Genomic DNA, 13013 nt, shown 5'->3' with positions numbered 1-13013 from the left:
TGTCTATAGGGGCGGGTGTGAGGAAAGGAGGGGGGCTACGCGGACTGACCTTTGCAGGTGCCAACCAAGCATCGGCCAGGCCCCTTCCATGCAGATGTGAAGTCACCTGCCCAAGGGGCTGAGTGATTCCACTCCGGTCTCTCAAACCACCAAACGCCTGCACTTCCTTGGACTCCTCCTACCAGACCCGAGACCGGCCTGATCTTTTGCCTTCCGGACTTGACCTTGGCTTCCTAGTAAAGGGACGTTAGCTTGGTGAACCTCAATCCTGTGCTCCTAGAATCAGACGTAGGAGGCGGACGTCTGCTTCGTTTATACCCGGAGACTTCTTCACGCTGGTGTGAAAGGGGAGACTTTTGCCTTGTTTTGGGAGCCATCTGGTGCCCCTTCTAAGCTGGGGCCCTGGGGAACACACAGTGGCTGATGTCCTCTGTTGCCCGGGGAGCCTCGGGAAGGGAGATGGAATTCAGAGGAGACACTTCCGTGCTGATGGAGGCTGGGGCAGGACTTGGATCTGGGACCAGGACTTGAGGAATCCTGGAAAGGCGCTACAGCCAGTACCTTGGGTCTGAATTAATTAGTTGGCAGGAGTCCTGATGAAGTTGGTGCTTTCTAAGGGATGCTGTGGGCCCTCTGGCCCCACCCCCGTCTGCTTCTGAGGATCTGGGAGGGACTTCGGATTCTCCAATAGCAAGGAGAGAGGCCAAACTGGACACCTCCCAACAGGCCAGGACAAGGAGCCCTTCTTGGGGAAATCCTAGGGTTTCCGGGGATCTCCTGGGGTCATCCCAGCCGGCATTTCTCTTTCTTGTCTCTCGGGACAAGAACCCTGGTCCTGTTACGGTGGCCGGGATCTAGTCTCGCTCTGGGGCTGACCGGCTGGGAAAATTTGTCGAACGGATTACTAATAATCAGGTTCCGAAGTTGAAAGCAACGCCGCACAGAACTTGGCCCAGGAAACACTCGAGAAGAGACGATTGCCGCTTTCGTTCTGGAAACCGAGTTAACAGCCCTTGTTCCTAATAACGATGGGAGTGACCTGCCTTTTACTGAGTGCTCGCTACGTGCCAGGCTCTGTCTTAAATGCCAGAAATGCATCATCTCGCTCAATACTCTCGACAGCCCTGTGACGGAGGAGAAGTTGAGGCAGCGGAAGGGTACGGGATGGGCTGAGGTCCGGGGCTGGCAAGTGGCAGAGCTGTGCCACGACGTCACGTGGCTTCTCACAGCTCTGCTAGGAGCGCTGCTCCCCGCCTGGGAACCATTTTTATAATTGCGGAGGTATCGGCAAGATTTCTCTGCCGCGGTTGTTAAGTAGTTCACTGCCATCTCCGGTCCCTTCCAAGAAAACAGTTTGATCAGAGGGGAGATGGGGCTAAGGAGGAAGGTGGGCGGAAGAAAGAAAAGGGCCCCAAGAGTGCTGGGCACCCCAGGAGGGTGTACAGATGGGTCTGTAGCTTCCGGGAGCTCTCAGACTAGTGTGTGTGTGTGGGGGGGGGGGGGTGGACAGGTGCACGAATAACCACAAGACAGATGTGGCCGGAGGTAAGACACCAACTGCATGGGAAATCGGGGACAGGAGCTATTTTCAGTTAGGGAGTAACGTTATGGAGGACTTCATGGAGGAGGGAGCCTCTGAGCCAGGCATGCAGGACTTGCAGGATTAGGGGAGTGTGCCAAAGAAGAGGGGCTTCCTTCTCCCCTCCCTCACCCCTTCTTTCTCCCCTCCGTCTCTCTCCCCTTCCCCCTTTACCTCCTCCCTCGCGCTCTTTCCCTTTCCCCTTCCTCTCCCCTCTGCCCCTCCCCATCTCCCTTCTCTTCCCAATTCTTTGTTTCTTCTTCTTTCTCTTCCTTCTGTTTATCTTTCTCCTCTTTGCTCCTCTTCCCCGTCTTCTTCCTCCCTTTCTTCTCCCCTAAATTATTTCATGATACTTGACTCACTCGCCCCGCCCCGTATCAGGGCACCGGCCAGAGACTCAGAGCCGGCCCTTTGATGTCAGACTCCACGCTTGGAGTTGGACTATGGGGACAAATTCTGTCGTGGGTGAGGCAGCGCCTTGGTGGAGGAAGGCAAGCGCATGACACCCACCCCCAGGAAGGGCACGGGAACGGTGAGTCTGGCCAAGTGGATTTTGGATCAGACCCAGCCTTGTCCTGTGTGACCTGTGTGACCTCCAGCAAGTGGCCGGGGGTCTCTGCAAATCTTCCCCCGTGAAAGGAGAGGAAACCGGGGTTCCCCGTTCGCAGGATGCTGTGAGGGTTAAGTGAAATAATCCTTGTAATGTATTTGGCATCGCTCCTGGCACATAGTAGATGCTAAAGAAAGTTCATGTCCCACCTCCTGTAATTAACGAATCTCTATATTTAAAACGGGGTCCGTGGCTTCCGCGCTGGAGCAAGTCATGCTGGGAATGTGCCCGCAGAAGGGAGGGGAGGCGGGAGAGCCGGCCTCATTCCTGCAGGGGTGAAGGTGGGCATTGTCAATCTAATTTTGCGGCAAAAGCTGCAATTTGCCGGCCCTTTTAATTATTATTTTTTATTATGGATACAAATTAAAAATAAACTGTGTGTCTCAATCACAGCGGGGATTAAAATTGTTCCCTAATTGTTATCTTTGAATCAATCTAGCTTTCATTAGCTCTGCTTCCTGAGGTATAATTGAGGTAGGTGTGTGTGTGTGTGTGTGTCCTTGGTTTGTGGGGAGGGCACCTACCTCCGTTTCATGCGCCTGATTGTCTCTTCCAGACTCCTGTTTCATTTTTCCTTCCTCTTTACAGAAGACCTTACAGGGCAGTAGAGTTGAGGGGTCTTGGATATCAGTCCCTGTCCCCATCCTCTGATCCCCAAAACATGCATTTCAAAGCCCAAGGTGCTGTGTGTTCCACGGAGGTGTGTGCTTTGATTGACCTGGGGGTGGCCGCGGTGACCTGAAGTCAACACGGTGGGAATCCTGAGCGTGGGGATGACTGGTTGCGAACTCACAACGACAGAGGGCCTCGTGTGTCTTGTTCACTGCCGTCTCCTCAGAACCCGGAGCGGTGCCTGGCACCTGGTCAGTTCTCATTAAATATTAATGGATTTAACCCAAGCACGTGCCTAGGAGGATGTGTACAAAGTGCCCAGTATACAAACACGAAGCGTGTTGTGTATCGAGGTCATGCTCGATAAAACACAGCTCCTGATATTTTTATCACAGATACCCAAGCTCAGATGGCCCTTCCTGAGACTACGTTTCCTCCTTAAATTATATTTTAACACTCACAGTCACTGGTTTATCAAGTCTTTGCTACGTATATATCATTGCTACTTCTGGCACTCTTCCTCTGTTTTACAGACAAGTGAACAGAGAGGCTCAGAGAGAGGAGTTCACCTGCCCCAGATCACACAGCTATTAAGGGACGGGGCTGAGATTTGAACTCACGTCTGCTAGACTCCTAAGGCTTGTGGCCTGTTTTGTTACTTTTCTTCTCTGCCTTGTGATCCGACTTATTTTTTTCCCGAGTAAGCCAAAGTAAGGATTTGGGCCCCATTTGTCAGGTGAGGAAAATGAGACCGAGAGAGAGAGAGAAGTCTCATGACTTGCCTGCAGGTGACGAGGCGTCACCTGTCACACGCACGGGGCCGTCATGCTCCCGTGGAGGCAGACACAGAGACCAGAAAGGCGGCACGGCACCGTCAGTGAGAGGCTCAGCTGGGACTACAGAACGAGAGAGGGGTTAAGCACCAGGTTTGGGGGAAAGGGAGTGTTTTTTGAGCCAAATATTTGGTGCCCAAAGGCCTACGGGATGCTCTGGAATGTGGCTGGGACCAAAAAAGCCAGACTCTGCCTTTAGCAGTTTACGATGGAGCGGGGGAAGACAGATTTAATAAAATATACACACAGGTATGTAATTATGGACTCTGATAAACGTAGGCGGGGAATATACAGAGGTGGTAAATTGGGAAACAGAATACTGGTGAGGGCTGGGGTGTGTATGCACGTGTGTGTGTGTGTGTGTGTGTTCTGGAAGGCTTTGCCAGGTAACGTGGCGGCTGTGATGAGTAAAAGGAGTTCACTGGGTGACTCGTGGAGGACACAGAAAAGTGGGTGTGATGGGATTGAGAGAGCAGGGGCCGGATTCACGGGGCCTTGGGGCCAGGATGTGGTGGCGGGTGGCGGGGTGGGGGGAGCCAACGAAAATCTGCAGGCCAGGGTATGGCTTGATTGGATTTGTGTTTGAGAGGTTGATCTGGCTGCCTTGTGGAAAAGAGAGTGAGGGTGGGAGGGCAGAGTGGAGGTGGTCCGACCAGAGAGGAAGCACCTACAACCATCCAGGTGAGCAATGATGGCTGCTTAGCCTGGGGGGGTGGGTGGGGTTCAGGGGAGGCCAGGAGAAGGTATAGAGGTAAACCCATTGGATGCTGGGTCAAGGCAAAGGATTCAGGTTTGAATAAGTTTGAAGAGAGTAACTGCATTTATATGCATAACCAGACCATTAAAGAATCTTGCAGACATTATTCTAGGGGGTGGGGGTGGGGGGCAGGGGGAAAGAAGCCAGAAACTCAAATGAGTACGTACTGCGTGAGCCCACTCGCATGAAGTTCAAGAATAGACCAGGGGCGCCTGGGCGGCTCAGTCGGTTGAGCGTCCGACTTTGGCTCAGGTCATGACCTCGCGGTTCGTGGGTTCGAGCCCCGCATCGGGCTCTGTGCTGATGGCTCAGAGCCTGGAGCCTGCTTTGGATTCTGTGTCTCCCTCTCTCTCTGCCCCTCCCCAGCTTGCACGCTCCCTCAAAAAATAAATAAGCATTTTTTTAAAGTTAAAAAAAAATAGACCAAACAACTAGATGGAAACAGAAGTCAGAACAGTGGCCATATCAACCGGGGTGCCTCTGGGCGCAGGGGTATCGACAGCCAAGAAGCGCAGGAGGCCTTATGGGAACTGGAAGATTTTACATCTGCATCCGGTGGTGGTGATGTGGGTGTGTATGTATTAGAATTCATGAGCACACTTACCATGAGTGTGCTAAGTACGGACTCTGCAATAAATGTAAAATAGTGACAAATGAGCGAACGCATAGAAAATATAAGTAAATGAGACTTACTATTTCTAATAGGGAAGCAGAAATGAAAAGAAATGGAAAAAAAGGAAAAAGCACTTAAAAGAAGATGCGGCTTTAATCATTAGAAATATGGAAAAGTACAAGAAATAAAAGCTGTTTGAGGATTAAGAAACCCAGTAAGAGGACACTCAGACCAGTTCTTCTGGCATTTTGATAGTTGGAGAATTTTTTTTTCAACTTTTAAAATTATTTTTGAGAGACAGAGACAGAGCATGAGTAGGGGAGGGGCAGAGAGAGAGAGAGAGGGAGACACAGAATCCGAAGCAGGCTCCAGGCTCTGAGCCATCAGCACAGAGCCCAACGCGGGGCTCGAACCCACGAACCGCGAGATCATGACCTGAGCCGAAGTCGGACGCTACGCTGACTGAGCCAGCCAGGCGCCCCTACCAAGGGGAGTCTTGGGGTGTGGACTGCTTTGTTATTGTTTAGGAATTGACCCCAAGGAAATAATTTGAAATGCAGACAATATCATACATAGGAAGACTTTCATTTTATTATTCATGATATTTAAAACACCAGGAATGATCTAAACAGTTTTCAGCAGAGTTCTGGTTAGGATGGACTGTTTTACAGCCACTGAATGCAAAAGAGAAAAAGATACAGCACTTTACATATGAATAAGGATTTATAAAAATGTATATACACACACAGGCAAAACATAAGCATTACAATACATTGTCACTAATGATTCACTCTAGTGAACGGGATCGGAAGTAAATTTTTTGGTGCTTTTCTGTACTTAGAATCAGTAAAATACATCACTACAAATTCAAAAATATCATTTAAGAACAGTTTTGAAATAAGACAAAATAAGTTTGACATAAAGGCTTTTTTTATATGAAGTGATGAAAGCAGGGTCCAAGATTTTATAAGAATAAGGTAAAACCTGGATATGTCTGCATGGAAGAAAAGACGGAAGGAAATATACCTGGCTTCTCTGGGTAGTGTGATTTAGAAAGCTTTCTAGAGACTTCCTCCCCTCCCCCATTCCCCTGGATAGTCTCGTTTTCTATAATGACCATTGGTTTTGTAATAAGAAATATAATATGTTGAAAACTGGTGCCAGGGGCGCCTGGGAGGCTCAGCTGGTTGAGCGCCCTGCTCTTCGTAATTTTTTTTAATGTTTATTATATAATTTTTTAGAGAAGAGAGAGAGAGCAGGAGCAGAGGAAGGCGTAGAGAGAGAGAGACAGAGAATCCGAAGCAGGCTCCAGGCTCCGAGCTGTCAGCACAGAGCCCGACGTGGGGCTCGAACTCACAGACCGCAAGATCGTGACCTGAGCCGAAGTCGGACGCCCAACCGACTGAGCCACCCAGGCGCCCCTGTGTCAGCCATTTAAAAATTTTTTTTTCACGTTTATTTATTTTTGAGACAGAGAGAGACAGAGCATGAACGGGGGAGGGTCAGAGAGAGGGAGACACAGAATCCGAAACAGGCTCCAGGCTCTGAGCTGTCAGCACAGAGCCAGACGTGGGGCTCGAACTCACGAACTGTGAGATCATGACCTGAGCCGAAGTCGGATGCTCAACCGACTGAGCCCCCCAGGCGTCCAGAGCGCCCAACTCTTGATCTTGGCTCAGTTCAGGATCTCAGGGTTCATGAGACTGAGCCCCGTGTCGGGCTCTGCACTGACAGCTCAGAGCCTGTTTGGGATTCTCTCTCTCCTTGCTCTCTGCCCTTGCCCAACTCCCCCAAATAAATATTTAAAACAAAAACAAAGACAAAAAAACACTGCCAGGACTGATATCCTGATACACTGTGAAGTGCCTCTTGTACCCCCCGATTTCCCACCCTCCCACCTTTCTCTCTCTCTCTCTTCTGCCCCCTCATCTATTTTATTACCATATAAACTTGCCTTTGTCATAAATTGAGTGGCTCTAAAATGGAATCCTGATTTTTAGTGGCTCTGTCTTGACTGGGTTCCGAAAAAAATGGTGCCATGCTCCCTGAAATAAATCATTAATGGGAACCATATTGTTTTCACCCAAAAAGAATTCATAACATAACACAGACACACGAACCCACTTGAACACGGAGAACGGTCACTGACCCAGCAATAATAACACATACGCATCTTCTAGGAATTAGCCAGAGCCAACCCTATTTCTTTGGCACATTTCTTTCAAAGATGCCAATTTTTCTCAAAGATGTGATCATCTGGGTGGCCTTCCTTGGCCGAGAGAGGAAGTCGAAGACGATGGGGGTCTCCTTGGCTACCTTTGCTGGCCCAGCGAGGGAGGGTCCTTCAGGCACTCAGAAGGTGGCCTGGCCAACTTGTGGCCCGACTTCATGCTCCAGCCCCTGCCCTTGTCCCTGTCCCTCAACCTCTCTCTCAGGTGGCTCCCAGTCCCATCTGTGGATCCCATTCCTTCCAATCCCAAGCCCTTCCTACATCCGTTTTCCTCCACCCTGAACAGTTTTCTCTTTCTCCTTCTGGCAAATCCCTGGGCTTCCTTTGGGTCACAGAACCTTCTGTGCACTTACCCCGGCCTGTGACTACATCTTTCTTTGTGCTCATCTGTCCAATACCTGCCCCTGTCACCAGACTATGAGCTCTGGCAGGGCACAGATACTCATCCCGTTTGCTCACTGCTGTGTCCCCAGAGCCCAGGACAGTGCCTGGCACACGGTGGACACCTAATGTTTGTTGAATAAATACATGAGTGGAAGATACCCATGTGACCTTGAACCGTCCACGCCCTCCACCACGGTGGAAAGAGGACCCCAGAGTTCCAGTGCCCTTGCTTCATTGGTCTCCTGTGGCCCAGAGCTGCGTTATGAACTTTCATCCATTTAAAAAAAAAACAAAAATTAAAACTACATCTTCTGACTATGTTGGTATAAAGGCATATAACCCGGGCTGGATTTTGTATTACATGCACAATATCATTACATTCGTTTTTCCTTTTGATGTAAAAAAAATTAACGTGAAAAATTGTGTGGGCCCCGAGGACTGTGTCTACGGTGCCTGGTGGAGAAGCCAGCCCTGTGCTGGCCTCTTCCCTGTTCACCCATTCGTTCATTCAGTCCGTCCGTCAGTCATTCAGCGAGAACCTAAGAGCAGTTTCTCAGGGCCAAGACCCAGACCAGGCCCTGGGGTCCCACGCAGGGGGCAGAAGCGGCCACAGTTCTTACCTTCACGTGGCTGATACTCTAGTAGGGGAGACGGATGTTGATCAAACGCACCGAGAAATAAATGTGTCATTACCTGGTTACAAGGTCTTTTGAGAGCCAAGGACAAAGAAACGTGAGGCGTTCTGGGAAACAGGGTGGGTCAGTTAGGGATAGTTCCCCCAGCCTGAGCTGCAAGGTGGCTCTGCCACGAGGGGAGGAAATGGCACTCCAGGTTTGAGCAAAGGTCCTGGGGCGGGATCTCTGAGCAACTCTGGGGAGACCAGGGGTTCTGGGGAGAAGGAGGGGTGAGGGCAGGAACCTCAACCAGCTTCTTGAGTCTCACTAGGAAGCCTCAACTGCCCCTCGGGACTCGTGTCTCCTCACCCCCGGTTCTCATTTTCCCACCCCGACCCAGGAGGCGTCCTGGCTCTGGGGCACAGAGCAGGAGTCAGGGAGGGCTGGTTTGATTAGATCACTGTCAGCGAGGGACAGGAGGTTAATTGACCCTCTTTTAGCCAGGCTGGCTTGGCCTGGCGGCTGCGCTCACGGCGACGTGTGCGTGTGCGTGCGTGCGCGTGCGTGTGCGTGTGTGTACTTACGTGTGTAGCGCAGTCTGGCCTCAGGCTCAAGGGAGGCTCAAGGGAGGCCGCAGGGGCAGGGGGTGGGTTGCACAAGATTTCTCTGCGAGTTCTGAGCCTTGTCTTGTCTGGTGTGCAGCAAAGAGGAGTACTTAACAAGCATTAAGGGACACAAATAATTCCCCTTTTCTCCTCTCCGCCTATTCTTTCCTCTCTCTTTTCTTGTAAATCCTGCTCCTTGCATGTGAATAGCCGAATGGCTTCATCTGGGACCTTTAATCAGATCCCTGGTAGGCACTAGGAGGGCAAAGTGCCCGAGGGATTACCTTTTATTTTAGGGTTTTTCTCCCCTGGTTTTGCCCCCCCCTCCCCTCCCCCCGCCGTGTTCTCCTCCTTCGGCGTTTGTTCTCGGCAGAAGCAAGGAAGGAAGGCTTAAGGGGCGGGGGAGGGGGGCTTACAAACTTAAGGGGATCGGGCCCTATTCAGCGGGGCTTGTCCGCAGGTTTTCTACTTTTGTTCCCGGGCCATTCTTCAGCTGATTTCTTCACTCCAGTAAAAGCACTTTAATTCCCTTTTAGATACGGAGAATCCGTCCTCTTCCCCTCGCTGCACACCCCCCACCCCACACACCCCATTCCACTTTCTCAGACCTTTCATGTTGCGTCCTCGTCCGCCCCAACAAAGACCTAACATCCTAGCCAACTATTTCTTTCACCATCAAGTGAGGCCTGCAGAGACCCTGGGGGAGGGGGAGGGGGAGGAGAGTGGGGGGGCGGGGGGGGGAGAGAAGGGGGAGGGGAAGAGGGGGACTCCTCTGGGACTTAGACCCCACTCCCCCCCCCCCCCCACCCCTGAAACCAGGCCCGGGGAGGCCCCCCCGGCTTCGGACTGCACCCTGGGCCTCCTCGGATGGAAAGGCCAGGCGTGGGTGCCGGCACGTGTGTCTGGAAGGAGAGAGCGTGTGCGAGCGCGTGTCTGTGTGAGCGTGACAGGGGCAATGGAGACATCTGAGGTCTGGTATGGGCTTGGTCAGCATTTCTGAAAGTAGCCGGAGGCTGCCGGGAGACGGGGAGAAGGCACCGAACCTCTGCCTCCAGCTCTGCGTCAACTCTCCAGGGCACCCCAGAGGATCCCAGCCGGGCATCCCAGCCGGGCATCCCGGCGGAGGCAGAGCCTGGGCCCTTGCTGGAGCTTTGGAGCCTTCCCGAAAAATGTTGGAGACCCGGAGGAAAAGGGCGGGCTGCAAGATAAGGAAAGGAAACACCCAATTCAAAATTGAATCAAAGCAGAATTTCAAGTCCCCACAATGGAGCTTAAGTCAGCTGTACTTAATGGCTCAGTTGGACATTCCCAAGAAATTTCATTGCATATGAAGATCGTTTGTGAGGGGGCCAGGCTTTCTAGTTCTTTCTGTGCATGACCTGCCTCTCCTACCCCGCCCCCGTGCTTCCCTCCTTTGCAGTAATATAATGAACACCTGAGGACCGCCCCAGGTCTGGAACAATACTGGCAACGCTCACTGACCTGGTGCTCCCTTCCTGATTCCAGTCCCTTTCCTCCCAGCAAGACTAACCACCCGCCCAAGTTTTGTCTTTCTCTTTCAAAAATTGTTGTGACCACGTAGTTCTGTTTTCAAACATCCCCTTCGGTTTTAGTCCAGATTTTTCTCACGTGGCAAGGTATTCCCAAACTCACGGAGGATGGCCCTGGGCAATCCTAGCCAGCTGTCAATTGGGTGAGTTCCTTACAGCCAAACTGCAAAAGGAACATGTGAAAAATCCTTTCGAGAATTTTCACAGCAAGGGGCGCCCAGGTGGCTCGGTGGGTTGAGCAGCCAACTCTTGATTTCGGCTCAGAACTGTGATCTCACGGTTCGTGAGTTTGAGCCCCACACTGGGTTCTGCGCGGAGCCTGCTTGGGATTCTCTCCCTCTCTGCCTCGCTCTGGCACGCCCTCTTTCTCTTTCAAAAATAAATAAGCTTTATTTAAAAATTGTCTTACAATGTTCTTTTTTTTAAAAAAAAAAAGTTTATTTTTGAGAGAGAGAGAATGAGCGGGGGAGAAGCAGAGAGAGAGAGAGGGGGACAGAGGATCTGAAGCAGGCTCTGTGTGACAGCAGAGAGCCCGACGGGGGGGTTCGAACTCATGCACCTTGAGATCATGACCTGAGCCGAGGTTGGACGCTTAACCTGTTGAGCCACCCAGGCGCCCCATAAATAAATAAATAAACTTAAAAAATATTTTTTTTGCAGCAAAACCAGCCCCAGGGGCATTTCGTTTTTGACTTGTTGTTTTGTTTTGTTTTATAACGTGGGAAGGGCTTCAGGGTCAGAGTGTCCAAGTGCCCACTAATATCCGAACATGGTTCTGCCTCGCCTCCCACCTTTATCATGGGATTGAGCCGTGCCATCGGTTACCAGCCTTGGTTTCCGCATCCATGAAATGGGGACAACGAGGAAGCTGGGCTTTTCACTGAGAAGAAGAAAACCGGGGGCCTGGCTGAGAAGTGATCTCACCGCCTCCCCTGCTAGAGAGAGAACGTGGGCTTTCCTCTCTTCTCTTCTTTCTGTCTGAGAGGTGAGAAAGATGAGTCCCTCTTCGAAATGTCGAACATAGCGACACAGGGCCATTTAAGAGAAAGTGGGCCGGGTGTAATAGCCCAATTGGGAGTCCGAGCGGCAGAAGGACGGGCTCCCTTTCCATGCCACAGGATGGGCAATTACCGCCAGGCATTTTTCGGGCAAAATAGGGGGGCAGAGAAATAGCGAGTAGGAGTCCCAATTATCGGGAGTCATTCTCAGGACGGAAACACGCCGCCTCATTCTTGTGCTGCTGACTGCGGCCAGCGAGACAGGGCAGTTAGATGTGGTTATAGGAGAGGACATTCAGCCGGGATAATGTCTGGCCTTTCTTTGCCCAGAGGCCGCGCCGGGGGAGGAGGAGGACGGATGGATAGATGGCCTGGGAGCCGGGAGGGATCGCTTCTCCCCCCTGGTTGACATGGCACCTGAGCGAGGTGTATCATGCCCTGCCCACGTCCCCAGAGAAAGCAAGGAATCTTTGTGCTTCCTGCTGCCAGGCACACACACAGCAAGGACCCTGTGTCTCTAGCCACCGCGTGGGTTTTAGGCAGCCCTGTGCTGGTGAACGCTTCAAGACCCGCTCTCAAACAGAAAAAAAGAAAAATTCTCCCTCTGATTTGTAGAGCCTGTCAATTTCCACGGGGGAAAGACTCCCACCGGAGTCGGGTATGTCCCCCACACAGATCCAGTCCCGGTAAACAACCCCAAGATCCTAGATGATAGTAAAATGTAACAAAATAACCAGGGAGCGGGAGTTTTGAGTTCGCCTGACCTTTTGTTTGTAAGACCATTTCTGTAACTGTAAGTTAACTTAAAGGGCCATTCGATGGTGGCTGTGTCCAGCACCTGGCTTGCCAAATTCCCACAAATCTGGGAACGAGGGGGAGCCAGCTGGAGCGCCCTCCTGCCTGGAGACGGTGCTCTGTTTGCCGGGAGCCCTCGGGCTCCCGTGTGCTTGTCTGTGCTTCATGGTGTCGGCCAGCAAATCTATCAGTTCGTGATCAAAGGGAATCAATAGGCGGTTTTCCATCCTCTCCCTGAAAAACAGCCTCCCAGGGAATACCGAGAGACGATTTTCAGATTAGGAAAGTGACGGTGTCTTCATTCCCTTGTCTGGAGCTGTGCGTGCGTGCGTGTGTGTGTGTGTGTGTGTGTGTTTTAGACCACAAGCCTATGGCCTCATCACGTGTCCATGGACTCATTCAACAGCAAACCCCAAATGATATGGGCTCGATCACAGGCCTTCTTCCTTCTGCAGGCAAAGTGGAGACCACCCCCCGCCCCCGGCCAAGCCCAGGTGCAGATGGGGGGGGGGCAAGATGGCGATTCACACCCGCTGGGTCCCTGCACTTTTCTACTTCTGGGGGTCCTCTGGAAAGCCTCGCACCGTGCACGGTGGGCACTGGGTTCCTCTCTCCTGTAGATTTCTGCCCTTGAATCTGCCTAGATCGTTGCTCAGTTCATTGATACAGTGCAATATAAAAATTCGATTGTAGAGTTTGTGCGTCTCACCTGCTGCGCTGGCACACGAGAGAAAACTGAGGGATATAGAGCGTTGGTGAGGATGTGGGGGACCCACCTGCGGACAACCTTGGGCGTGACTTAGCCGAATTAAATGTACAAATAGCCCACGACG

This window comes from Neofelis nebulosa, chromosome 11, assembly GCF_028018385.1.
Source record: "Neofelis nebulosa isolate mNeoNeb1 chromosome 11, mNeoNeb1.pri, whole genome shotgun sequence".
In the NCBI taxonomy this organism is placed as follows: domain Eukaryota; kingdom Metazoa; phylum Chordata; class Mammalia; order Carnivora; family Felidae; genus Neofelis; species Neofelis nebulosa.
This window is presented reverse-complemented; position numbering follows the sequence as displayed.